Source organism: Pelodiscus sinensis, chromosome 13, assembly GCF_049634645.1.
Source record: "Pelodiscus sinensis isolate JC-2024 chromosome 13, ASM4963464v1, whole genome shotgun sequence".
In the NCBI taxonomy this organism is placed as follows: Eukaryota; Metazoa; Chordata; order Testudines; family Trionychidae; genus Pelodiscus; species Pelodiscus sinensis.
In genome coordinates this window covers 17,286,271-17,312,134 of record NC_134723.1, presented here as the reverse complement: position 1 = coordinate 17,312,134, position 25,864 = coordinate 17,286,271, and the positions used below count along the sequence as shown (strand labels likewise).

At 45.4% G+C, this 25,864-nt stretch overlaps 1 long non-coding RNA gene across 1 annotated transcript in view; it reads right to left on the bottom strand.

The window, feature by feature from the left end:
- Nucleotides 1-25,194, bottom strand: part of LOC142831282 (uncharacterized) — a 53,308-nt gene extending 28,114 nt beyond the window's left edge. The window contains exon 1 of the long non-coding RNA XR_012906995.1: nt 24,939-25,194. This is a non-coding gene — a long non-coding RNA (uncharacterized LOC142831282). The remainder of the gene's footprint in view (nt 1-24,938) is intronic.
- Nucleotides 25,195-25,864: the final 670 nt, after the last annotated feature.

Genomic DNA, 25,864 nt, shown 5'->3' with positions numbered 1-25,864 from the left:
TGATCAGAAAACGATGGTGGGGAATAAAAAGAGTTAAAACTGAGGGCTGATTTAAGCAAATACATTAAAAAGCTATACACTTTACCAATGCTACGTGATTTAGATCTGTAACATGTTAATTTCTTAAGATGTTCTTATGTCATAACTATAAAAGCCAGACACTACCTGTTTTTATGTCTTCACAATTCCCCTGCAATAGTATATTATTGCATGATATAAATCCTGAATTCATTTATATAACAACAAAATTGCTTTTTTTGGTTTGGTTGTTCCTGAGAGGGCAAGAGTTCTTGGCTGTAATTAAAAAGGTATCTCAGAATTAAATGTGTGGCTGTATCAGCCATATGTTACAAAAAGCATTTGGACTGCCTGGCATGCTAAAACACCCCTCTGCCTCAAGTGGAGATCATTCATGTGCACAAAGCCACAGATATTTAAGGAAAGGAAACAGGATGTGAGACACTGACACTCCAGTCCTCCCTGGCTTTTCTCAGTAAAAGCTGATAGTGTGGTGCCTCTGCTCATTGAAGAAAAGTAATAGTTTTCCATACTGCCAATCTAATTATTCTACGCTACTCAGCCAATTAATACCATGGTCCATTCTGAGGTCAGAAATTGAACAAATGTTTCCAAGCTTGACCCCTCCCCACTTTCTTTGTGCCATCTGCCATTGCCATGACACCGTGCTTTGCTTTTCATGCTTCACCAGATTCACTGGATATGCAGGGTAATGGGGCTATTTTTCCCCCTAGGTCTTTTTGGAAGGGAAATTAAAAAAATGAATGGATAAAACTGCTGTGTGCTGCCCTTTACTTTTTCACTTCTTTTTAAGCCTTTTAGCATACAGTTTTCAGCAATTTAAAGGAAAATTGTCCTGAAAGAAAGAAAACAAAATCTGTCTTATTTTTTTAAACAAAACCCATCACACAACACAAGCAGCTGCAGAGAATTTCTATTCCAAATGAATGATGTAATGGTTTTTGTCAGCCAATGCTGCAATGAATAAAAACTGAGACCCTAAAATCATCCCAGCTTTTGATGAAACTCATAAGCTTTCTGGTGCAAGTGATCACTAAAATGAACTTTAGCTTGCAGTTATATAGTACAGTTCTTGATTTAAGTGAAACAGAGATTAAAATGCTCTCTAATCGGGTAACAATTAAAGCTGCTATGTCTTCCACTGTTTATCTGTTCAGTCAATCTCACCGAGTGAAAGAGAAATCATGCATGCTGTGCCATTTAACCAAAAATCTGCCACTGTCAACATTATATATTAATATATTCTCATTTCATACTTCCTGGCATTATAATACTTAGTACTGAGGCTTTTGTATACCGTTATTACATTGAGAGGTGAAGAGAGAGGAATTGTGGTATGCAAATAAGCATTATAAAAGACGTAGATTAAAGAAGAGATAGTAAATGCATAAAATTAAAAGTTTGGTTAAATGGCATAGAATGCACAGATAGGTATATATGCAGTCATATAGAACAGATGTATGATGTAAATAGAAAATATGGATGATTTATACCTAAACCGGGTGTCTATTTTGTTTTCAAATAAATCATTAAATATAAACATGCAGGTCAGAGAAAATAGTCATTTACTGTTAAGTAGAATATGTAGGGGTAGGAACCTAAAGTCTTTAGCATTTTAGCATTTTGGTTATGTGCAGCACTTTTCTGTATTACAAACAAGGTAATTGTTGCTGGGTTTATTTTTAATAATCAATCAGTAATGAAAAGCAAAACACTGGACTAGCCCAGTGGTCGGGTGCTGTAATGCTCCCCTGGGAGAACAGCCATTTTCCCTAGTCTCAGTAGCTCAGCCAGCAGGTGTTGGTGTTACTTTAGAGGCAGCTACTCACCCGCTGGAGACAAGAAATGTCTGTGATTGCTAAGTAGTAACCATGCCAGCTAATTACAGATTTCAAAGGGATCCTTCTACCTTGGAAAGGATGGTGGTGGTGGACCTGAAGAACAAAGGACTGGGAAGGAGAATAGCAGAGGCTTGAGAGGAGTACTTAACTGGGAACAGTGAGGCTTCAGGGAAGTGGAAGCTCCCGTTTGGGGCAGAAGTCGGCCCGTACACCAGAATTTCTGTGTGGGGTGCTTTTTTGTAAATGTGGACTGCAAGGATGTGAGTGCACTTCCCATGGACCCCTGAGTAAGCAGGGAAATCAGCTCCAGTCTTCCCCACAGCTGCCCAGTGCATGGGGGAGGGAGGCTCAGGCAGTGTACCACTCCTGTCTATCCCTGGCTGGCCAGAACTTGCTTACTTGGGAGACAATAGGGGGTACTTTTGCCCCCTTCACATGCACCCCGCAAACAGGCCTGAGAAGGAACTCTTTAAATCAGAGTTTCTCAGACTGAGAGTTGGAACCCTCTAAGGTTGCCCGGTATTGACCCGGACAATCCGCTATTTTCGCCTTCTGGTTTAAAAAAAACAAAACAAAAAAAAACAGAAAATACCAGACACCTAAAATGTCCAGTATTTTCTGATTTTTTTTCCCCCAGCCAGGAGGTGAAAATCCCATGTGCTTACCGGGTTTTGCAGGGGAGCTGTCCCTCCCGGAGCACGGAGACAAGATGGCAGATGGCTGCTGCCAGCCTGTTAGGGCCAAAAAGCCTCAAAAGTGTTTCTTAAAGGGGCCAAGCTCTTTTGGTATTTTTTATTTATTTATTTATTTATTTATTTGCTTAATAACTCTCGGGGTCCTTTTTTTTTCCTTAACAACTTTGGTCTCCCCCTTTTTTTTTCCCCTCAACAGAATTTTTCCCCGGTGGGTTTCTTTTTTTTGGGGGGGGGGATTTGGTATTTTTGGTTAAACCATCTGGCAACCCTAGAACCTTCATTTACACATTTCAGTGTAAGTGCACTTTATTGACCAGTGTGCATTAGTGTGGGAAAGAGCTAGGGGCCTCAGGGCAAAAAGCCAATACAGTGAACAGCATAAGTGTCCCAGTAAACTAAGGTCTTCTAGTGTGATTTTTTTTAAAGGGGTAGTTTCAGGTTTCCTGCTATGAGCAGAAACAAAACCTAGGGATGATTGAGATCCAGACCCCATTTTGTGAAAGTTTTGGGAGCAGATAAGTTGATCAGTGGTTCCAGTTCTGGCCCAACTATGATTAGGAGCAAACAGACACATAGGGCTGCATGCAGCTTCTTTAGTATCACTCTCCCTTATGCTTACATCAATAACCTCATATCTACTTGCCTCTACTCCATGCCAACGCCACAGTAACTATGGATGGCTCTCCTCACTAGTTCTGTCAGTACAAAAACTTTCCTCTGACATGGCCATTTTACCAATCTGGAAGAGATCTGCTTTATTCAAGTTTCTGCTGTTTGGTGTTCCTAACGTGGTCACAGTAGTGCAGTCTCATTCACTTTTTGTTGTAAGAACAAGGGTGAAAGAACAAAAATTACACTTTTATTGCAAAACTCCTCATTGGGACAAGCAATATAAGGTGACCTTCCCCGATCCCCTTCCCAGATGCACTAGAGAAATGTTTTTTGCAGTGGTAATTCACTATAAACTTACCTAATCACTAACCACATTTTCCCCTCTTCTTCTGAAGGCAGAAAAGATTAAAACCCAGCAGGCTTCATGATTAAAGATTAAAACCCAGCAGGTTCCTTGCTTTGTTTCAAACTTGTCTGTGTCACTGTGGGCTAGTCACTTAGTCTGTTTTCCCTATCTGTAAAATAGTGGTAACAATGCCCTCTCTCACCATGTATTGTGAGCATAATACATTGAAGATTGTGAGGTATTTAGACATGGCAATGTGGGGGTGGGGACATATACAGATCCAAGATGAATAGAGAGGCATTCCCTTTAAGACCTAAATTCAGCAAGGCACATAGACTCGCATTTAATCTTAAGCACAAATAGGTCTATTGACTTCCATGCTTAAAGTTAACTTGTATGTGTTTTGCTGATTTGAGAGCTATTTTTCTTTCTCAAATGTGGAAATTTCCAAAGGTGAGCCATTGCTTGTTGTTTGGGAAGCCCCTGGTGGTACAATTCCTCCAAGAGTCATGCTACCAAGGATTGAAGAAGGAATGGCAGGGGTGAGGGGTGTCCCTGTAATTGGCCTAAGTAGAAACTTTGAGATCTGTCAGTTTTGGAGGACCACTCCATCCCCTCCCCATTTTGGACAGGTGGTGTGGGGAGTAAACTACACAGACCTGATGAGAGAATGTGAAGGAATCTCCCCCTGGAGAAACTCATTGAGATTCCTGTCTCCTACATGGCCAGAGGCCCCACAGGGAAGGTTATTGTTCTTTGCACTTATTAGAGTACAGCATATTCAGTACAGCAAATTCAAAATGGAACATAATGAAAATTCGGCAGAGGGAATGTTTAATACTATTACCGTTCCCCTGACTAGCTTCCTATTCTCACACTGATTGGCAATACAAATCTATATAATCATCACTTGCTTGAAGAGTAAAATGCAAGTAATAGGCACAGCCCCTTTGCCAGGTATGAACCTCACAGAGGGCATGTCTACACTACAAAGTTGTTAGGGTTTTTTTTTTTGGAAAAATGGCCGTTTTTCTGAAAAAAACTTCAATTATGTCCACACTGCAATCATGTTCTTTCAAAAGAAAATCGAAAGAACAATGTTTTCTCCAGCACTGGTAATCCTCTATGAGGAAGAAGCATTTTTCCAAAAGAGCTCTTTCAGAAAAAGGCATGTGTGGATGGGGAAGAGGGAGTTCTTTTGGAAGAAAAGGAAAGAGGAAAAAGCACAGGTGCCCTGGTGGCCATTCCATCCATAGTACAGTAAAACTCCAATAGTCCGTCATCCAGTAGTCTGGCACTCCTGATAGTCCGGCATCAAAATGGCAAGAGCCTAGTGAGTGAGCTTCGGCAAAAAAATGAGTCACAAGGTAACAGCGGCAGCAGCTGAACTGAGCAAAAAGGGTAAAAAAGGATTAAAAAAACTAAAACATTACAGTATACTGTATACAGTATGTACAATAAAAAGAGTCAAGAACACTTTATATACAGTATATAATGTATACAGTATATATATTACTATCTTATAGTACCTCCTGATAGTCTGGCATATCTGCTAATCTGGCACCACCTAGGTTCCATAGGTTCCGGATTATCGGAAGTCTACTGTAATCACAGTTTAAATGTGAGATAGTGTCCATTCAGTGTGGATGCTATCTTTTGAAAAAGCAGATCGCTTTTTCGATGTGCTTTGGCAGTGTGGACACTCTTTCAGAAGTTTTTTCAGAAGATCTCTTCTGGAAAAGCTTCTTCTGAAAGAAGCTTACAGTCTAGACGTAGCCAGGCTGGCAGCCTATACAGGGGACCCCCGACTTGCGATGCGATCAGTTCCTGGGGAAGCTTTGCAAGTTGGGGGTGTCATAACCCAAACTCTCATTTACAATAGGTGTTGTGTGTTGTCATAAATGCAGGCCAAAGACGTAAGTTGGGGGTTTTCAGACCTTTCTGCACTTACAAAAATGGTTGTAAGTGCAGGGGGTCACAACTCGGGTGGTCGCATCTTGGGGGTTTCCTGTACCTTTATTCTTCAGGCTGGACTGAAGAGCTGTAGCTTACATTCCATGTTTGCATGGCTGTTAGGCATGTCATTTGAAGAAGTGGGTTGTGCCCAGAAAAGCTCAATGTTTTGTTAGTCTTTAAGGTGCCTACTAGTCTATTTTGTTATTTTTTAAGTTTTTCTTGTTACAGACTAACTTGGCTACCCCTCTGAAGCTTTTGATAGGCAATAATTATGCAGCTTCTTTGATATTGATTATTTACCCTCTGAGAATGCCCAAAAACCTTCAGTGCACTCTTATGTAAAAGTAAACTTTAACTAAATTCAAAGCAACAGCAAACTAGATCATTTCCTTGGCTTTCTTCTTGCTACAGCAACAATAGCATCTGTTAGAGTCACATGGCATCAATGATAGGGTCCGCCAAATCTCTGCATTTCTTTTTCACAGCAATGACATAAAGCACTGTACATTAAGTACCCTTTTTCCAGAGCCCTAATTGATGGGGTTCAGCTTGTATACTCAGCTTAACCAATAAAAATCTTAACTAAGGAGCACTAGCCCCATCTAACTGCACCAAGTAGCAGCACAACACTTTCCTTCCTCATGTAGAAAACCTCAAAAGAGTCTGACATCAAAAGGCAAATGGAATAAAATACTGCTACCCCTTATTTTGTTCTGTCTTGTCATTATATTCCAGGTGAACACTGAAAGGGAAGAACTGAAGTGAGGAAGATCAGATCTCTGAATCTCAGGTGAGAAGTTACAATATCCTCTTTTATTGCTAAATACGAGTACAATTTTCGTTATAAAAAAGCGAGAAAAAAATATGCTTCTTTATTCCTCACCTCACATGATATCTTCAATGACATCAACTCCTTTCTGGGCCTGATTCTGCCTTACACCATGCATACTTATTGAGACCCATGCAACTGTACTTCTCTACTCTGTTTCTCATTTATATGAGGTCTGAGGTTACCACACTGCAGTTAGGGCTTTAGATATACCAGCTGACACTCCAAACCAGGATTCAGCAGAACCTGAGCAACCAAGTCAGACCCAGCATGAGTTTGCAAGCTTTCCCTCTGGTAGGCAAGTGTGTATAGGTGATGGGAGAGTGGGATAAAAACAATGTGTCCACTTACCAGCCAGGTAAGGGGCAAAGTGAAAGCTGCATAGATCCCAGTATGTTCCTCCTGTGTTGTCTCTGGGTGCGTAGGCCTGGCAGCCCCAGCATCTGCTGGGAATTGGAAGTGGGGTAGAGGCTGGCAGCCCAGATGTGCTCTTTAAGATTAAATACAGACATAGCACAGTACTTGCTTTCTTTTTTAAAGTATTTTACTTTATTATTATTTCTTCTGCTGCCTGATTGGTTACATCTGGTTTCACGTGGTATCCAGTTGACCATGGAGCTGTGGTGCTTGCATCTTTGAAATGCTAATGTAGGTGAAGAAATGTGGCTGGGAAACACCTCCATGCTCTGGGAGTCTCCAATTGCCAGAAGTTAGGCCTGGATGACAGAGTGGATCACTTGAAATTGCCTTGTTCTGATCATTCCCTATGAAGTGCCTGGCACTGGTTTCTGTTAGTGACAGGATACTGGGCTAGAAAGACCATTAGTCTGACCCAGTAGGGCTGCTCTTTCATTTTTGGGTATGTCTAGACTGCATCTCTCTGTCGGCAGAGGGATGCAAATTAGGCAAATAAGGAGACTTACAGGATCTGTCGAAAAAGGCTTTCTTTCTTGACAGATCCCCCTCTAGACTGCCTCTTTTTGCCGACAAAGTGCTGAGTCGGCAAAAACAGTGGCCATTTTTATGCAAATTATGCATGGGATATTTAAATCCCCGCTTCATTTGCAGTGTCGACCTGCCTAATCTGCATCCCTCTGCCGACAATGGGATGCAGTCTAGACATATCTTTTATGTTAGTTTGGGGGAAGAAGAGTTGTAAGAAAAATATATTGGCAGGAAACTTGACTTCAGAAATCTAAAGATATGTTCAGAACACAATAATAGAGATTACTCCTTGTGCCACAGACACCTGGATGTAATCAGAGGCTACTTTTTTGAAATGTGACAATACTATGAGAAAACTAAGTACAGTCCATATGGCAATGTTGTAAGGGCTTTTTAGAACTGAGTGATAAGTGACTATATTATCCTTTTATCCTGGCTAGAGTGGAGGGTCCTCTCCTCTATGTACTGTTCAGTGTAGCTCTGACTTACCTCAGTTATTTTCTGCCTTGCTTTTAGATACCTAATCACTACTATTACACATACAACATGCCATAGCACACCCATTACTCTTGACTCCACCAGGCCCAGCCAGTGTGCGGAGCCCAAGGCAGCGTGGCTGAGCCAGGTGGGCGGGGGCAGGAGCAGGGCATTGCGGGGCCCTGAGTGAGCAGCCGGGTAGGTGGGGCCAGGAGCTAGGCAGTGCAGGGCCCTGAATGTACAGGGCCCAAGGCAACCGCCTCGCTTGTCTTGCCCAAGGGCCAGGCCTTTAATTAATGTCCAGCTGCCACAGCACAGGAGATAGCATAACATGAAGATTAAGGTGTATGTACATATGCACTTATGTTTTCAAATGTAGTACCTAAGGTCAGTGGCACAGCTATATAGCCAGATAAGAAATGAAAATGTTTGAAATAACAAATTGCATTTCTTGGTTGGTTGGTTGTTTTTTTGATTCTTCTCCCTCAAGAAAATGTAAGTTCATAGGGTATGTCTACACTTGCACCCTAATTCGAACTAGGGATGCAAATGTAGGCATTCAAAATAGTCAGTGAAGCGGGTATTTAAATATCCCATACTTCATTAGCATGATCTTGCCAGCACATTACACCGATCAACAGCTGTTTCGAAAGTGAAAGTGCGCACCAGGACGCATTAGTTCGAACCTAACCCCTTGGTTAGAACTAACATTACTCCCCAAAAAATGAGGCTGTACAACTGCTTAGCTAGCTAGAGAAAGATAAGTGAATGTCTTAGACTCTACAATGGCAAATACAAATATCCTAATTGTCTGACAAGTATCAGAGGGTTAGCCGTGTTAGTCTGAATCTGCAAGAACGAGGAGACCTGTGGCACCTTATAGACGAACAGATATATTGGAACATAAGCTTTCGTGGGCAAAGACCCACTTTGTCAGATGCATGCATCTGATGGAGTGGGTCTTTGCCCACAAAAGCTTATGCTCCAATGTATCTGTTAATCTAAGGTGCTACAGGACTTCTCGTTGTTCTAATTGTCTGAGATACTGTCCCGTCCAGTAGAACACCGCTATCCCACTCAAAACCGGGCTCTGAACTCAAACTAAAGTGGAGTACCTTTACACATGTCCTTTTTTGAATATTGCTGTTGACATTTATCAAAAAGAGGCTTTATCTTGTAAAAACATCTGAAGTTCTGTGCCCTATGTACGTGAACTACAAATTGTCCCATTGTTTCTTATTTAGTCTTTTGCACTAACATGTATCCCAAATGTTTCACCACTCTGTGGACACACCAGATTGAGAAAATAGAAGTTGGCATTATTAGCCCTCTAATTTAACAGAGAAGGATACTATGTGATGCAATTTTTTCTCATTACTTTAAGAGGGATCATACCATATCTGTAGGCATATGGAATTTGGAAATAAATTTAGGAAATTCTGTTCTCTCTATCAGGTAGATATACTCAGGACCATAGGATATTACTTTAGAGCTGGGCTACTCAACTTTGGAAGCCATGGAGGCTGCAGTAATACTCACAGCACATGCCGAGTGCCACAACTTCAGTGTGGTTGCATATACATGCAAATAGCGTCTTTCACACTGATGGGCATGAATAAAAAGATTAAGCCTTAAGCCGTGGTGCTAGACCCAAACATGGCCAGTGTGAGCCAGTCAGCACCTCTCAGGCTCTGCCCACCAGGCTAAGCAGCCAGCATTTCCCACAATGCCCCAGCGCTCCTGGCACCTCCTCCCTGGAGGCTAGAAATGCTGACACCCTATATCCATTTGTTCCAGCCAGTCCATGCCCTTGCGTCTTTCAGTGCTCACCTTGCCTGATAGATGCCTTGCCATTGTGGAGTGTGGTCCCAGTGGAGGCCATGTTCAAAGGATCCCACCCACAGGCCCTGTGTTGAGCCCCATGTAAACCCAAACCACACCACAGGCCGCATGTTGAGTAGCTCTGCTTTAGAGTAATATCAGCACTATAAATCCTCATGGCCAAGAATCACAACAGCAGAGTAGGAACCTGGATATATGACTAAATAAAAATGCAAGTAGAAGATTTTTCAGTTCCTGTGGCACTGAGACTGTCTCTTAAATAGATTAATTTCCAACAGGACTGTTACTCTACATCTGATCAATAGGCTCACAAGAGTATTGGCTAAGAGAATGTAAACTAGAGCTTGCACAAAATAGAAAGAGCGTATTTTCCCTGGAAATTTTCAGCTGAACAAACTGAATTTCTTTGCAGAATGCAAACATTTCCTGCAAAAAAGTAGTAGTTTTAAAATGCGTTTTCTGTCAAAAGAACAAGTTATGATTTTTTTTTCATTCAACCCTAATATAAAACAATTTGTAAGAATAGAGGCCAACACACCAACAATTGTAGAACACCAGCAAAAAATTTTGAAATAGCCCCCTTATATAAGCAGATGGGGTAACTGATAGGAAAAAAAATTAGTGAAAATTATAATATAGCCTGTGATGCAGGGGCCCAAAAGGAAAAAAATAGAGAGAGCAGGGTTTTTACTGGTCCTTAGATGGGTGTTGAAATGGTGGTTGGGTAAAGATGTCTTCTCCCTCATACACACATGCAAGGGGCAAGTACAATAGCCGTCAGTGCACGGTCCTGAGCATAAGCACTGGTGCAGGCTTGTATAGCTGCTCTTAACTCATCCTGCTAGCTTGTCTCACTGAGGGTACAGCTAGACTGCAGGGGGTTTCAGGATACCTCTGGTATTCCAAAAAAACCTCAGCCACATCCAGGGAACACATTTGCTCTTCCACTTTTTTTGCGGAAGAGCAAGTACGCTCTTTCGGAAGCCCCTATATTCTTCATTCTACGAGGAAGAAGAGGACTTTTGAAGAGGGTTTTTTTTCGAAGTTTGGCCCAGTCTAGATGGGCCAAATTTCAGAAATACCTCTTATGCAAAATACACTCTGCATTTTGCGTATCTTTTTCCAATAGTCTAGCCATACCCTGAGTCACAATACTTGCTGATGTAGTTTGTCTCTGTCTGCACTTCCACTTACTGTGAGCTCTCTCATATTGGGATAATGTAATCAACAGAAACATAAATATTGAGTGAGATTAGGGTCATTATGGATTGGGATGGGGATAAAAACATTAAGAAAAGCAAAATAATAAAGGAAACATTGCACAAGATGGGTTGAATTACAAAAATTATTTAAAGCACAAAATCCATCAGGCCCAGCCGAGGAAAGAAACTTGGCTTGGGTAATACATTGACAAGAACATTAGAGATTACTAAAATAATTAACTGAGTGTTATGCCTCATAGGCCACAAAGGCTGATGGAGAACAGATGACTAAATAAACATTTTCCAATAAAAAGGAAGAGAAATACTGGAAGAAGCCAGAAAAGAAATCAGGAAGCCAGAAAGTGCTGTGATCATTGACAAAATACAGACAGGACTCCTCCCAGAAACCAGAATGAACAGGGCAGGAGGTGGAGAAAGAGCACGCTCTCTTTTATTTAAAAGTTACTGGAAACTGATCACAGATTACAAGTTTGAGAAAGGCTGCTGGTTAAATAGAAAATAAGTCTTTATAAGACCTTTTACATCTGCACTTGAAAGGGAATCCTCTGAACTGTCATTCATGTTAAAATTCGACACTTGCCAACAAGGACTTAACAAACATTTGAACTATCTCACCCATTACCAAGACAGTTTCCCCAATTATCACCTCTAATACCATTAACTCACAAACATCCCACTCTCCCTACCTCTAATATCATCAATTCACAGACACTTACCTTCCTTCCTTCCCCCCCCCCCCCCCCCGCATCCCCCTCCTGTTCTGCAATGTGATTTGTCCTTTTCATATTTGTTCATTTTTTTAAATTGTATCCTTTGGTATATATGGTTGTGACTACTTTCTTCCACTATTTGATCTGAGGAAGTGGGTCTGGCCCACGAAAGCTCATCATCTAATAAACCATCTTGTTAGTCTTTAAAGTGCTACATTGTCCTGCATTTTGCTTCAACTACCCCAGACTAACACGGCTACATTTCTATCACTATTCTTTATAAGAGTAGTTATTGACCAAAGAATTTGGCCAATAAGACACACAGTCTCTGTGGGTGAAGTACTAATGTTAGTGAGGGAAACACAAATGAAAGCTGCATCAGGATACCCAGATGAGTGCAGGGCATCTAACATGCCTGGAGACAGAGACAGAGAGAGAGACAGTGTGTGTGTGTGTGTGTGTGTGTGTGTGTGTGTGTGTGTGTGTGTGTGTGTGTGTGTAGTGTGTGTGTGTGTGTGTGTGTGTGTGTGTGTGTGTGTGTGTGTGTGTGTAGTGAAGAGACAAGTCCTGTGATCCAAATCTCACTGTCACATTCTCACTAATAAACAGTTGCTTTCAGTACTAAGGATAACATGTAGTTGACTATATACAATTAACCAATAAGCCTAGGTTTATTGGTTAATCTTGAACACTATACACATTTCCTCCTCCGCCCCGTATCAGAGGCAGCAAGAGGGGGTGGGGAGTAGGAGCTGGTGCTGCGGGGAGCTGGCTCTGCGATGCTGCTTGCCCTTTCCCCCACTGTTGCCTCTGTCAGAGGCAATAGTGTGGGGTGGAGGCTGCCTCTAAGTGGCAGGCCCAAGCTCCCTGTGGACAGAGGCTGCTCCACCTCCCACAGAGCAGCCTCAGTCCCCAGCGAGCCTGGGCCTGCTGCAGACAGAGGCAGGTCCTTGGCAGCAGCCCCTGTCCGCAGGGAGGTCTGAGTTCCCCACAGACAAGGGAGATGGAGCAGCCTCTGTCTGTGGGGAGCTCGGACCCCTGTACAGACAGGGGCTGCCGCTGGAGCAGCCTCTGTCCATGGCAGGCCCAGGCTCGCTGAGGACTAAGGCTGCTCTGTGGGAGGCAGAGTGTATAGGGGATGCTGCCACCCCACACTACTTTATCTGATACACTACACCCCGGGAGCCTCCTGCCATCCTTAATACAGAGGTAGCAGCATGGAGTGGTAGGGGGCTCCCCAGGAGTGGAGCCAAAGTGCACTGGTTGCCAGTCCCACTCCCAAGGACTATAGAATATTTGAGTAACTGATAAGAATGAATTTGGTTACTCAACTATTCAGTTACCCAATATCTAACATCCTTATTCAATATTTGTTCTTTGTGTGAAAGATCGCATTGTCCCACTTCCCCACCAGAGGCAGGTTATTTTTTGGGGGGGAGGGGGGGAAGGAATCGTGATATTGCCTCCCTTATTTCTGTGCTGCCCTCAGAGCTGAACTGCTGGAGAGCAGCGGCTGTTAGCTCAGTGATCAATTCTGAAAGCAACGCCATACCAGCAGCAGTGTGAGAATCCCTACTCTAGGTTTATTCATTAAATAATACAGGCAGTCCCCGAGTTACGCGGATCCGACTTACGTCTGGCTGTCCGCTGCCCGCGTGCTCCGGGGCTTTGCTCTGGGCTGTCCGCTGCCCACGTGTTCCGCCACTTTGCTCCCCGTCCCCCTGGTCTGTAGACCAGGGGACGGGGAGCAAAGCAGAGCAAAGCCGCGGAGCCCGAGGGCAGCAGGACAGCCACGGCGCGTCTGGGCTGTCCCGCTGCCCCCGTGCTCCGCGGCTTTGCTCCAGACGCCTGTGGTACAGCAGCTGGGGCGCTGCCAGTTGGTCCCGTAGCGCTGCTCTGGGCGCTACTGGACCAACCCAGCAGCACCCCAGCTGCTCTGCCCCAGGCGTCCCCAAGTCAGCCGCTGCTGAAACTGACCAGTGGCTGACTACAGGAAGCCCCTGCCCCGGGCTTCCTGGAATCAGCCGCTGATCAGTTTCAGCAGCAGCTGACTTGGGGATGCCTGGGGTTCTTAAGTTGAATCTGTATGTAAGTCAGAACTGGCGTCCCGATTCAGCCACTGTTGAAACTGATCAGTTTCAGCAGCGGCTGAATCTGGACGCCAGTTCCGACTTACATACAGATTCAACTTAAGAACAAACCTACAGTCCCTATCTTGTATGTAACCCGGGGACTGCCTGTACTTTGAAGATGTAAACCACAGAATTATTCATAGAACTGAAGAAGTGTTCATCCATGCATCCATCTCATATCACTCCTCTAAAGGAACAGTTCCTCATGCAGGTCAGTACAGAGTCCTTAAAAAAATAACACTGCATAACCAACAGATGTGTCTTGTTGGCATAGCTAAGTTACATACATACTGTATAAGGTGCCCAAAACTCATGTTACTTCTAGATGCCAAGCAAGAGGTTGTGTGTCATTACAAGAGACACTGCCTGAATCCTGCAACAGAAAGAATGGACAGGAAGAAAAAAAAAAACATTCAACAGCTGTCTGAGGATTTTTCTGTTATTTCCAACCATCTAAATCTTATTTAAAACAGAAGAAGTTGGTAATACCGTGTGTGACCATTGTGGCAAGGGCCGCTCTTACCCGGGCCACCACTGGGCTGGTCTCTCACTCCTAACCCCAGAGTTTGGGGTTCGCAGCAGGTCTCTGTGGTAGGGAGCCCAGCCACACCTCCTCAGACTCCCTCCCTAGCTGCCTCCACCTAATGCTGTTGCAGACTATTCTCTCAAACCTCTTTCTCTCTCCACCACCTCCCTTCCGTCCTCTCACACCCAGCTTCCAACTGCTGAGGCTTTTAAAGGCCCTCAGTCAGCCAGCAGAGGTGTCAGGAGTGGGTGCTCCGCTTCCTCAACCATTTGTACAATACGGCCCCTAGCCTTACTTCTGAGGCATCGGTCTGCAGGATAAACTCCTTCTTAAAATCTGGGGCTATGAGAACTGGATCACTGCAGAGGGCCGTCTTGATTTAAAAGCTTCTTCTTCTGCTGTGGTCCATTTTACAGTGTCAGGACCACAAGCTCTAGTCAGGTCGGTCAAAGGGCAGGCCCTGGAAACGAAGTTGGGAATGAATCTATGGTAATATACAACCAATCCCAAGAATGCCCTGACCTGTTTCTTTCAGATTGGTCAGAGCCACTTTTGTATCGCATCCACTTTGTTGAGTTGGAGCCTCACTACACCCCTTTCCATAATATACCTGAGATACTTGGCCTTGGCCAGCCCAATTGTACACTTTGCAGGGTTCGCCGTAAGTCCCGCTTTCTTTAGAGTCTCCAACACCGCCTTTACTTTCTTAAAGTGTGTGTCCCAGTCAGGACTCTGGACAACAACATGGTCCAAATAGACAGCCATGTACTTGGCATGTGGCCACAATAGCTTGTCCATAAGCCTTTGGAACGTTGCAGGAGCCCCATGCAAGCCAAAAGGGAGGACCATATACTGAAAGAGACCCTCTGGAGTTTAAAAGGCTGTCTTTTCCTTGGCTCCTGGTGATAGAGGGATCTGCCAGTAGCCCTTGGTCAAGTCAAAGGTGGATAGAAATCGGGCCTTGCCCAGTTGGGTCAATGAGTTCATCTACCCGTGGCATAGGATAGGCGTCGAACTTGGATACCCCATTTAACTTTCTGAAGTCATTGCAAAACCAAAGGCTTCCATTCACCTTGGACACTATAACAATAGGACTAGATCATTGGCTATGCGACTCTTCAGTTATTCCAAGTTTCAGCACTCTCTCAACTTCAGCTCAGATCTCCCTTTGTTTTGCCTCGGGTATCCAGTATGGCTTAATGTTTACCTTCAGCCCAGGATCTGTGATGTCATGGTAAATCTTCTTAGTTCTACCAGGTTCTGTCAAACACATCATGGCTTCGCTCAATCACGTCAGCTACTTCTGCCTTTTGATCCGGAGTCAGCTTGGGAGATATTCCCACCTGCCTTTGTGGGCTTTCCCCTTGGGGTGGTGACCTCAAAGCAACCAATAACACTTCTCTGTCTTGCCAGGGTTTCAACAGGTTGATGTGATATATTTGCTCAGGCTTTCGCTGGTCAGGCTGGTGAACCTTATAGTTTACCTCTCCAACTGCTTCTGTTGCTTCACTGTTGTTCCACTTGGCTAGGAGCTTACTTTCTGCTGTTGGCACTAGCACCATCACCCAGTCTCCCACCTGGAACTTCCGGGTTGTTGCTCACCTGTTGTAATAGGCTTTTTGGGCCTCCTGCGCCTTTTCTAAATGTTCCCACACTATGGGGGGTGACTGGCTATCCTGTCCCTTATCTGGTTGGGTTGTTCCTCCCAGACCTCCTTGGCAAGGTCCAGTATGCCCCGTGGGTTACAGCCATATAAAAGCTCAAATGGGGAGAAGCCAGTAGAAGCTTGGGGAACTTCCCTTACTGTGAACATGAGGTATGGCAGCAGCGTATCCCAATCTTTGCCATCCTGGCTTACCACTTTCTGAGCATGTTTTTCAGGGTCCTATTAAACTGTTCAACAGGACCGTCTGTTTGGGTATGATAAACTGATGTCCTCAGGGCATGTATGCGGCGCATGGTACATAAGTCCTTCATAAGCTTGGACACAAAGGGTGTCCCTTGGTCCGTTAGAATATCTTTGGGTATCCCTATCCTAGAAAAAAAAATTGAATTAGTTCCCTAGCAATTGTCTTGGACAGGGTATTGCGTAGGGGCACCGCCTCTGGGTACTGGGTGGCATAGTCCACCACAACTAGAATACTCTGATGGCCCCGTGCAGACTTCTCTAATGGGCCTATTATATCGATAGAAATTCGCTCAAAGGGGACTTCAGTGATGGATGGGGTACTAGTGGGGCCCATGTAATTGACACTCAAGGCTAGAAGCACAATATCTGTGGACTTCCACATATACCCCTGGCCAAAAGAACCTCCAGAGAATGCGGTCCAGGGTCTTATCCACCTGAGATGTCCTCCAAATAAATGACTGTGTGCTAATTCCAGTACTGCCCTCTCATGCTTTTGAAGTACCAAGAGTTGTTCCACCTCTTGGTCCCGTGTACAAGCTACTCTATATAGTAGATCCCCTTTAATTATATAGTAGGGCCCAGTGCGTTTGTTCCTTCCCTCCACTGGGACCCCATTAACTTCAACCACATCCTTACCGACATTTTGATATATTGGGTCATTGGCTTGATCCTACCGAAAAGTCTCACTTGGGGATCCAACCTGTTCAAGCTCCAGGGAGCCTACTTCAGTTTCCTCTCCTGATGAGTTGGGTCCTGCCTCAAGCTCATCGTGTCCTGAGGTTTCTGCCCTAGTAGTTGAGTAGGCAGGGCCAGCTTTAAGAAGTGCAGGGCCCAATTCGAACAGTTTTGGCAGGGCCCACCACCACCCAAGATTTTTTGTTGAGCAAAGAAAAAAAAACCTACCCCCCCCCCCCACACACACACGTTTCGATACATTGCGCCATATATTATAAATATCAAGTTGTTAAGCTGTTACCCGAGAGACTTAAGTAAGCAATTGCTGTGGAGCCTAAGCAATTCATCAAAGCCTAGCCCCCTACAGAAGCCAAATTCGGCCTGGTGTTACATATCTATAGAAAGTTCCCATACACAAAAGGGGTATATTTTACAGAATAGGAGACAGCGGTGGATGCCTGCGACCTACAATCCCTTGGCTAATTGAAAGCCTTAGGAGAGGATCAGCAGGGAAATCCCTCCAAGCAAGGATCTGGCAATTGATGCCTGCAACCTACAGAGACGTGTCTACATCTGCTGCAGGGAGACACCTCTGCCTGCCTCCATCCCTCTCCCCCAGAGTCTACAGCCCCATTGCAAAGCAGGGGAGTGGAAGGAAAGGCTGAGGCCCATCAACGGGACTGAAGCAGTCAAGCCTCTCCCACCCCTTCCCCCCTCCACAAGTCCCTTCCTCTCCCACTCCTCTCTTCCCCCCCCCCCCCTGCAAGCTCCCATGCACACCTGTGCTGGGGCCAGCACAGCCCCTCCCCCCACATCATCCCTGTTGGGCTGGGAGCCAAAGTTCCCCACCACCAGTGTCCCCCGCCCCTCCCCAGCGCTCCCGTTCCGGGTTTGCACAGCCTGCCTCCCCATGCAGCTGAGCTTGGGCCAGCCCCGCGGCTGCCAGCAGAAGAGACGGGCCACGCCGGGCCGGGCAGCACGTGCAAAGGAAGCACGGCTGGCGCTGACCTGGCCAGCTGGAGGCTGGAGTACGCTGCTGCTGCTCAAGCTGCCACAGGTGGTGGCCGTGCTAGCAGCCGGTTCCGCGCGTGGCCTCAGCCTCCAGAGCCTGGTGCTGGAGCCCCTCAGGTAAGAGACGGCAACTAGGGGCTGGGCTGGGCCCGCCTCTGCAAGTGGCCTGGGGCCCCGTGGGGGAAGTGCAACCCCGCCTGCTTTGACCACTCCCCGCGGAGCTGCTCTGCGCCCCGGCTGCACATGCTCAGGGTGAGTCGCCATTCCCTGGGCTGCAGGTGGCTGAGAGCTGACTGCGCCTCCCACCCCTCTCCCATAGTTTTCCCCCTCCCTTACCTTCTGCCCTTACCTTCTGCCTTCTACAAGTCCGAATCCAAGCCACCTGCAGTTTTCAGTTTTAAAAATCCCAGGCCATGATGATGTCACATCATGCCTGGGCATCTCCCCGCCCACCTGCAAATGCCCGTGCATGGCAGCAGCAGCCGGCAGCGTGCGCAGGCAAGCGGGAGCAGCCGACTTAGGAGCAGTGCCCGATTCGGCCAAATCGGTCGAATCGGCTTAAGGCCGGCCCTGTGGGTAGGCTTTCCCCCGCTGCCAGCGCCTGCTTCTGATTTTGGGCCAAAACCTTTGTCCTCAACTTTTTAGCTGCCCTCCTCTCCCGCCGGGTCTTCTGGGGTTCCCTGGGCACCCAGAACAGATCCTGGGAAAATTCATGGAAGGCCTGGAGGGAGCTATCCTCTTCCACCCAGTCCCGTGGCAGCAGTTCATTAAACCCGGGGAAGTCTCGCCCTATGACATGATATTCCAGTGCGTTTGGTTTAGGTCAGCTGGCCCTGCCCTACTAGCTTCCCTGAGACCAACGTAACTGCACTCCCGGAATCTACTAGTGCAGTGGTTTCCACCCTGTTCATTTCCATGGACCGGGTATACTGATGGGGGCCCATTGTTACACCTACAAGGTTCCCCATGTCACACTGCATAGGCTCTTCTAAGTTGGGGCACTGAGCCACTATATGCCTTATCTCCCCACAGGCATAACACCTATAACCGGGGCTGTGGGGACTTGCCCCCTGGCCCTCTCCAGCCTAGCCCCCAAGTACCTTTGCAAGCTCTGGTCGATCTTCCACCTGCTTTCTCTCTGCCTGCGCTCGAGTTTCAGTGGCACAGGTCCTTGGGGCGAAGGGGACCTCCTGTTCCAATGCACCTCGACCCCAGGAAAGTTCCTTAGCAGCCAACCATCACGCCACAGGAGCCACCAGCTCATCAAATGTTGCAAGGTCATTCTGGCCAACCCACTCCCGAAGGTCTGGAGGTAACCCTCTCATATACCTGTCGAGGACGATCATCTTGATAATCTTCTTGGGGCTGCGGATATTGGGCCGCAGCCACCTCTGGGTCAGATGGACCAGATCAAACAATTGAGTTCTGGGTGCTCGGTCATCTCGATATTTCCACTTGTGGAATCTCTAGGCTCTCACCACAACTGTGACCCCCGCCTGTGCCAGGATCTCAGCTTTCAACTGAGGGTAGCTGGATGCAGCTTCCTCTGCCATGTCGAGGTACGCCTTCTGGGCCTCCCTGCTCAGAAAAAGGGCTAAAATACTGGTCCACTGGGCTTGAGGCCAGGCCTCCCACAAAGCTGTCCTTTCAAAGGCAAACACATAGGCCTCCACATCATCATCTCCTGTCATTTTTTGTAAGTAGTAATTGGCCCATAACGGTCAGGCCCCATCTTGACCACATACCTGGACTGCCAGGGCTTTCAGCTGGTTCACCATCTCCTGCAGGGTGGCCCTGTCCTGGGCTACCTGGCCCATTAACAACTGGTTGGTTTCTTGCTGGAGCCGTGCCGACTCCTGCTGGGCGGCCGCTTGCACCCGGGTAGCCTCCTGTTAGGCAGCCGTGGCCTGCACCAGCGCCTTCACCAGGTCCTCCAAATGTACTTCTCTTTTTACAGGGGGTTACCTTGACCGGATTTAGACTCACTGTGAGGCCTCTCAGCCAATTATCCCACTCCTGACACCATGTGTGGCAAGGGCCCCTCTTACTCAGGCCACCACTGGGCTGGTCTCTCACTCCTAACCCCAGAGTTTGGGGTTTGCAGCAGGTCTCTGTGGTAGGGAACCCAGCCACACCTCCTCAGACTCCCTCCCTAGCTGCCTCCACCTAATGCTGTTGCAGATGGTTCTCTCAAACCTCTGTCTCTCCACCACCTCCCTTTCATCCTCTCACACCCAGCTTCCAGCTGCTGAGGCTTTTAAAGGCCCTCAGTCAGCCAGCAGAGGTGTCAGCTGGCCCCAATCTGCCTGAGTCAGCTCCCTCCTAGCTGCATCTAATTGGCCTGCAGCTCTCTGCTTCTACTTACAGGGTTTTTTACCCTTTGGGGCTGCCTTATTCCCTCTCTGCAGCAGCTCCCTGGCCTGACCCTGCCACACTATGAAACACAAATAAATATTTCACAAATTCCTACGCATGCCATCTGACTGTATAGAATGAGGAAAGGAAAGAAAGTGACCCCATCCACAGTCTGCTATGGCAGTAGAGGCTCATATTTAGTGGGGAATATTATACATCTGAACAGAAGACAAATAAAAATCTGGCTCAAGGTAGTAGATGCTGCTGTAGCCTGCATATATATTTGTTGAATGAACTAAAAATAGCCCTTATTTTGTGTACTTCAAATAGGAGGTGTGTGAGAGAATAGGAATTTTCCTTCCTAGCAATGCTAGTAATAAAATGGAGAGTAAAAAGCAATGAATAGAGAGCAATGTTGAAAGTAAACAATGAGGTGAGACCCAAAATGTCAGAACTCACATGACCTCTTACAAGATATGACACCTTTGAGGTTTTCTTACTGGCAGTTTTTTGGTTGCTGTGCCAAGTGATTTATTATGATTTATTTATTTATTACTTGTGTTACTGAAGCACTTAGAAACTCCTGCCATGTACCAAATCTCCACCCTGCTAAGTGCTGTATATACACAAAACAAATAGATGGCATTTCAATCCATGTATAAAAGAGACAAAAGGTAGGTGCAACAAGCAGGGGAAGTGTAAGAACATCATATGTCAGTACCAATCAGCAAGGTAAGTAAGAGATCACAGCACACCAGTTGCCTAGTCATTGCCAAGTTTTTTGTCACAAAAGAAATGGGTGTGAGTATAATCCCACCAGTTTCGGATAAATGGTTTCTCATGAAGAACAAAGCTTGTATTATGTAAACAGGTAATCCCAGTGGAGATTCTGGCCCTGTATCTGTTAAATGTTTATTAGGCAGCAGATATTTTCAAAATATCTTGGAGCCTGATCCAACACCCATTGAAATAAATGGATGGATGGGTTTCCATTGACTTCAGCAGGCACTAGATAAGGCCCATGGTGAGCTGTATTCTTGCCCTTAATATTAATTCTCCATTAACACATTTATTGAACTTCTGAACATTACGGGCTCGTCTACATTGGCCCCTTTTCCGGAAGGGGCATGTTAATTTCAGCGATCGTAATAGGGAAATCCGCGGGGGATTTAAATATCCCCCGCGGCATTTAAATAAAAATGTCCGCCGCTTTTTTCCGGCTTTTAGAAAAGCCGGAAAAGAGCGTCTACACTGGCCCCGATCCTCCGGAAAAAGCGCCCTTTTCCAGAGGATCTTATTCCTTTTCCAGAGGATCTTATTCTTATTCCTTTGAAGTAGGAATAAGATCCTCCGGAAAAGGGCGCTTTTTCCGGAGGATCGGGGCCAGTGTAGACGCTCTTTTCCGGCTTTTCTAAAAGCCGGAAAAAAGCGGCGGACATTTTTATTTAAATGCCGCGGGGGATATTTAAATCCCCCGCGGATTTCCCTATTACGATCGCTGAAATTAACATGCCCCTTCCGGAAAAGGGGCCAATGTAGACGTAGCCTGCCTTTCTAGGCCCTTTCTGAGGAAAGGGCCGATTAATTGGGCAATTTGGGAAAATATTGTTTGCAGCTGGAAAGTTTTGAGCAGTCTTTCTTTATTAAGATCAATTGTTACAACCCTTGTTTGGTCACTCTGATTTATAAACATATTGAAAAGCCTCTTTTATATAAAACCTAGAGCTGTGGTGTCCAACACACTAGCCACTAGCCAGATATGGCTATTTGGTCGGTTGAGTGTGGCTAGTTCACTATAGCAATAGCCACTAGATTTACATTTTCAGAATAATGTGGCTAATTCGCTATAGTGGCTACTGCTTCAGAACTGGTTGGACACCATGGACCTAGAGTGTAAGTGAGGCCCAGTAAATCAATGTAAATGACTAAATAAATGTTATCATGATTACATGTTTATCAATTACTGTGATTGATTAAAGATAAAACATTGACTAAAGAGGTGATGGTGACTGACATTATAGAAGCTTAAATGTTGGTGAGGGCCGAGGCCACGCTATCCCTGGCTCCCTGCCCCTGGCCACCAGGGAGAGCCGAGACCACACCAGGCCCAGCTCTCTCCCCCCAGTCACCGGAAGAGGGGTACAGGCCAAGGCCTCGCCATCCCCAACGCTCTCGCCCCAGCCACCAGGGGAGGCAGCAGCCCTGGGTCCCCTCCCTCGCTCCCTCCGAGCACTGGGGAAAGGGAAGGGGGGAGACATCACTCTGTCATCCCGCAGGAAAAATATTTTTAGGGAGAGAAAGAGAAATGAAAATTGTCATCACATACAACATCATGCTCCTGTTCAGGGTGAGCAAGTTCTGCTGGAGCCCTCAGGCACATAGCAGCCCCTTGCAGCTTTAAGCAGCTGGCTGCTCCCTATGGCTCTCTGCTCTGGGGGAGGAGGAAACTTTGTGTGCTGCCCCGCCACTCACAGCACAATCTCTCCACAGAAACTGGCCAATAGGAGCTGAGAAATGGTGCTGTGGGTTGAGTACCACGCAAATTCCCCTTCTTTCCCCAGAGCAGAGTGCCACAGGGAGCAGCCAGCAGTTTTGAGCAACCTGGGACTGTGGCAGGAAGCCTGCCTAGGAGTCCTGCAGGACTGCTGGCCAGGAGCCACCTAGGTTAGTGGCTCCCCAGCTCTTCCTTCTCCCTAACTCCCTGACCCAGATCACCACCCAAACTTTCTGTATTCCCTCCTCCCCCAGGTCACAGCTCCCTCCCAGGCTCTGCACTCCCTCTTATATCCCTCCCCCAGAACAGAATCTCTCCTGCACTCATACCCCCTCCCTGAGCCTACACTCCTAGGCTCTGCCCCACCACTCCCTATCAAACCTCACACTCTTCTGCTCCCCAGTTCCCTTCTGTACCCAACCTCCAACCCAGACCCCACACCCACGCTATAGAAAAATGCAGCTCCTGATCACTTACCAGAATCTTGGAGTGGCCCCCCCATCAAAAATTATTGCCCACTTTTGCTGTAGTTGGACAATGTAAAAGCAAATCTATAATCTGAAAGGTAGCTCAGTCCACTTAGTTCTAGATATCTTAAAATTATGGAAAATATACTGCAGGAGTGGCACATATGTGATCCTACACTTGCATAGCATGAAAATAGACCCTTAGCATTACAGTCATCGGCTAAGAATAGTCTCTATATGAACACTATATGCTGTTCCCAGCATATGTATGCCATACAGCGTAACAAAGGGTGAAATCCTGGCCTCATTGAAATAATTGGAGTTTTTCTATTGACCTCAGTTGAGGTAAAGTTTCAACCAAAATAGCTGCTTTCTTGGTGTCAGCTATAATAAATTAGCCTGTGAAATTCACCTTTGGTTTAATCCAGCCAGAGTAGAAACTTCAAAGCAGAGGTTACCCGAGTAATGTTACTCAGAGAATCTGACAGCACGTGGATGAGTGTAACATGTTACATTATGCTTGGCTCAATAAAGCATTAAGGATAGTGGGTAGCTTAATTTAGGAATTCCCTTGCTCTTCTGGCTGAGACATAAAGCCCTCTCATAGTGTGGAACTATATAGGACTGGCTTTTCATGCATCAAAGTACAAATAAATTCCATCGTGTAATCTGAAGGTATGTATCATTTAAAATGGAGGGAGGAGAATTGTTTTTCTTGTTTTAATGTTTAAATTAATTTAGTTCTCCTGAAAGAGGCCAAAATGACTAACAGCCTTGGAGTCCAAAGTCCTCTTTTTATCTGTGCATAGTAATTACTGTGTAGGTAGCCATATTGCAAGCTTCTCCACTTGCTGCCAGTTACCACTCCTCAATCCCAAACAGCTGATGTATCTCATTCCAGATCTGGAGGGCCCCCAGCTCTGTGACAGGAGATTGTTATAATCTTTATGCTAATTTGTTCCTTTACCTCCCCGCTAAGGCTACCAAGGGTTTTAACTGGTATAAGTTGTGGTGGTTTTTGTGATGTGGATACCTGGACTAAGACCATTAACTCATTTTATACAGGCCACTGAACAACCATTAGATGGGAACAACTTTCAGATACTACCAAACTAAGTCAGATTCAAACAAATTATTTTCTGCTCCTAGACTCCTGTTCCAATACCATTTATCTTTTATACTCAGTCCCCTCCCTAGTGTTTTTTAATAGAATTTTTGTTGAATGATACAGTGCTAGAATATGTAACTTAGAGTTCAGGTTGTAGCAACTCGCCACAACTAAATTACAAACCTCTAGAAAAATGGATTGATAATGGAATTGCTTTACTGTCCCTTAACTATCATCTCAATTTGGGGCCGTGGTGACACTAATAATACCGTGGTACTGTGGGCAGAATTATAAACTAAAGAACACAGAACTTGCATACACTATCAAGTGCACATAGAGGTTCTAGGCCAAGTTAATGATTTTAGTGAATTCCTTTCAATTAAATTAGACTATTCATTTATGATATATTAAGCATTTTCACTGATACTGTCTATGAAAACCTAGATTGCTGTGTGTGAAATCTGGACCATACTGAAATCAATAGCAAAACTCCCATTGGCTTGAATGGGGCTTGCATTTCACTTACAATATTGTTACTCCTTTTGAACAGGGCCTTGTGGTTATTTCCATTAGGAGGCTAAATTGATGACAGAGTCAGATTTTTTAATACAATTCTGTTTGTTTACAAAGAATGAATAGATAGTTCTGTTTCCCTCAACACAGTAGGAATCAAACAGGAAAAGAAAATTTCTTTGCTCACATTCCCAAGCCTCTTTCCAGACAGTACTTTACTCAAAAGTACTCACACTTTTCTCAGGGTCATGCTGCAAGTGCATCTCCAGCTATATGCCCTTGACTTTCTGCTGGTTCTGTATCAGCTTCTCTGGAATTTCTGCTGCTTCTCTCCCACACAGACACTCAACTGTAATCAAATCAATCTCCTACTCCTGTCAGCTTCTCTGGTGTTTCTGCTGCTTCTCTCCCACACAAACACACAGCTGTAATCAAGCCAATCTCCTACTCCTACATTTATCGGACCCATGAGAAACCCAGGGAACCAAATGCCCCAGCCACTGCCAAGGCTGGCATGCAGTCAAGTCCTTGGATGGTGGTTTTACATTGTTTCCACTATCACTTATCAAAGGGGCATTTAATTGTTACTTTTTTAATCTGAATGGGAGCTAGCTGACACACCCAGTAGCCGATGGGGGCGGGGTGACTGCCCAACCTTCTGTGTAACATGTAGTTAGATTTTTAAAGTCTTTTGCCTTGAAGCTGATGTACATTGAAACATAAATTGATCATACAGTGTAAATCAAACCACAGAACTCTCGTCTTTGGATTTGTAAATACAAATAGCTCTTTAAACCCACCCTGCAAATTCCTAGTTCACCCCTTTTTGGGAAACTTTTAAAAACAGATAAAGCTTGTAGGGAGTCCCACTAGTCAAGAGGCTCAGACTGTTGTATCAAGAAGGAAATCACATTTGAGAGTTAGAGATACATCATGGAAAATGCCTTGCCTGTAGCACCTTCCTGATTATACTGGCAGTAGGTGTTTAGAGCAGACAGATCACAGATTCTATTATCAAAAGGCTTAAAATTCAAAGATACAAACAAGACAAGTGAAGAGAGGACAGATCATACACAGAACTTGGTGTGGCCATTTTTCCCTTCCTTGTGTTTTCTAGCATAACTTCTTTACATCAGTGGAATGCAGTGGCCTTCCTTTG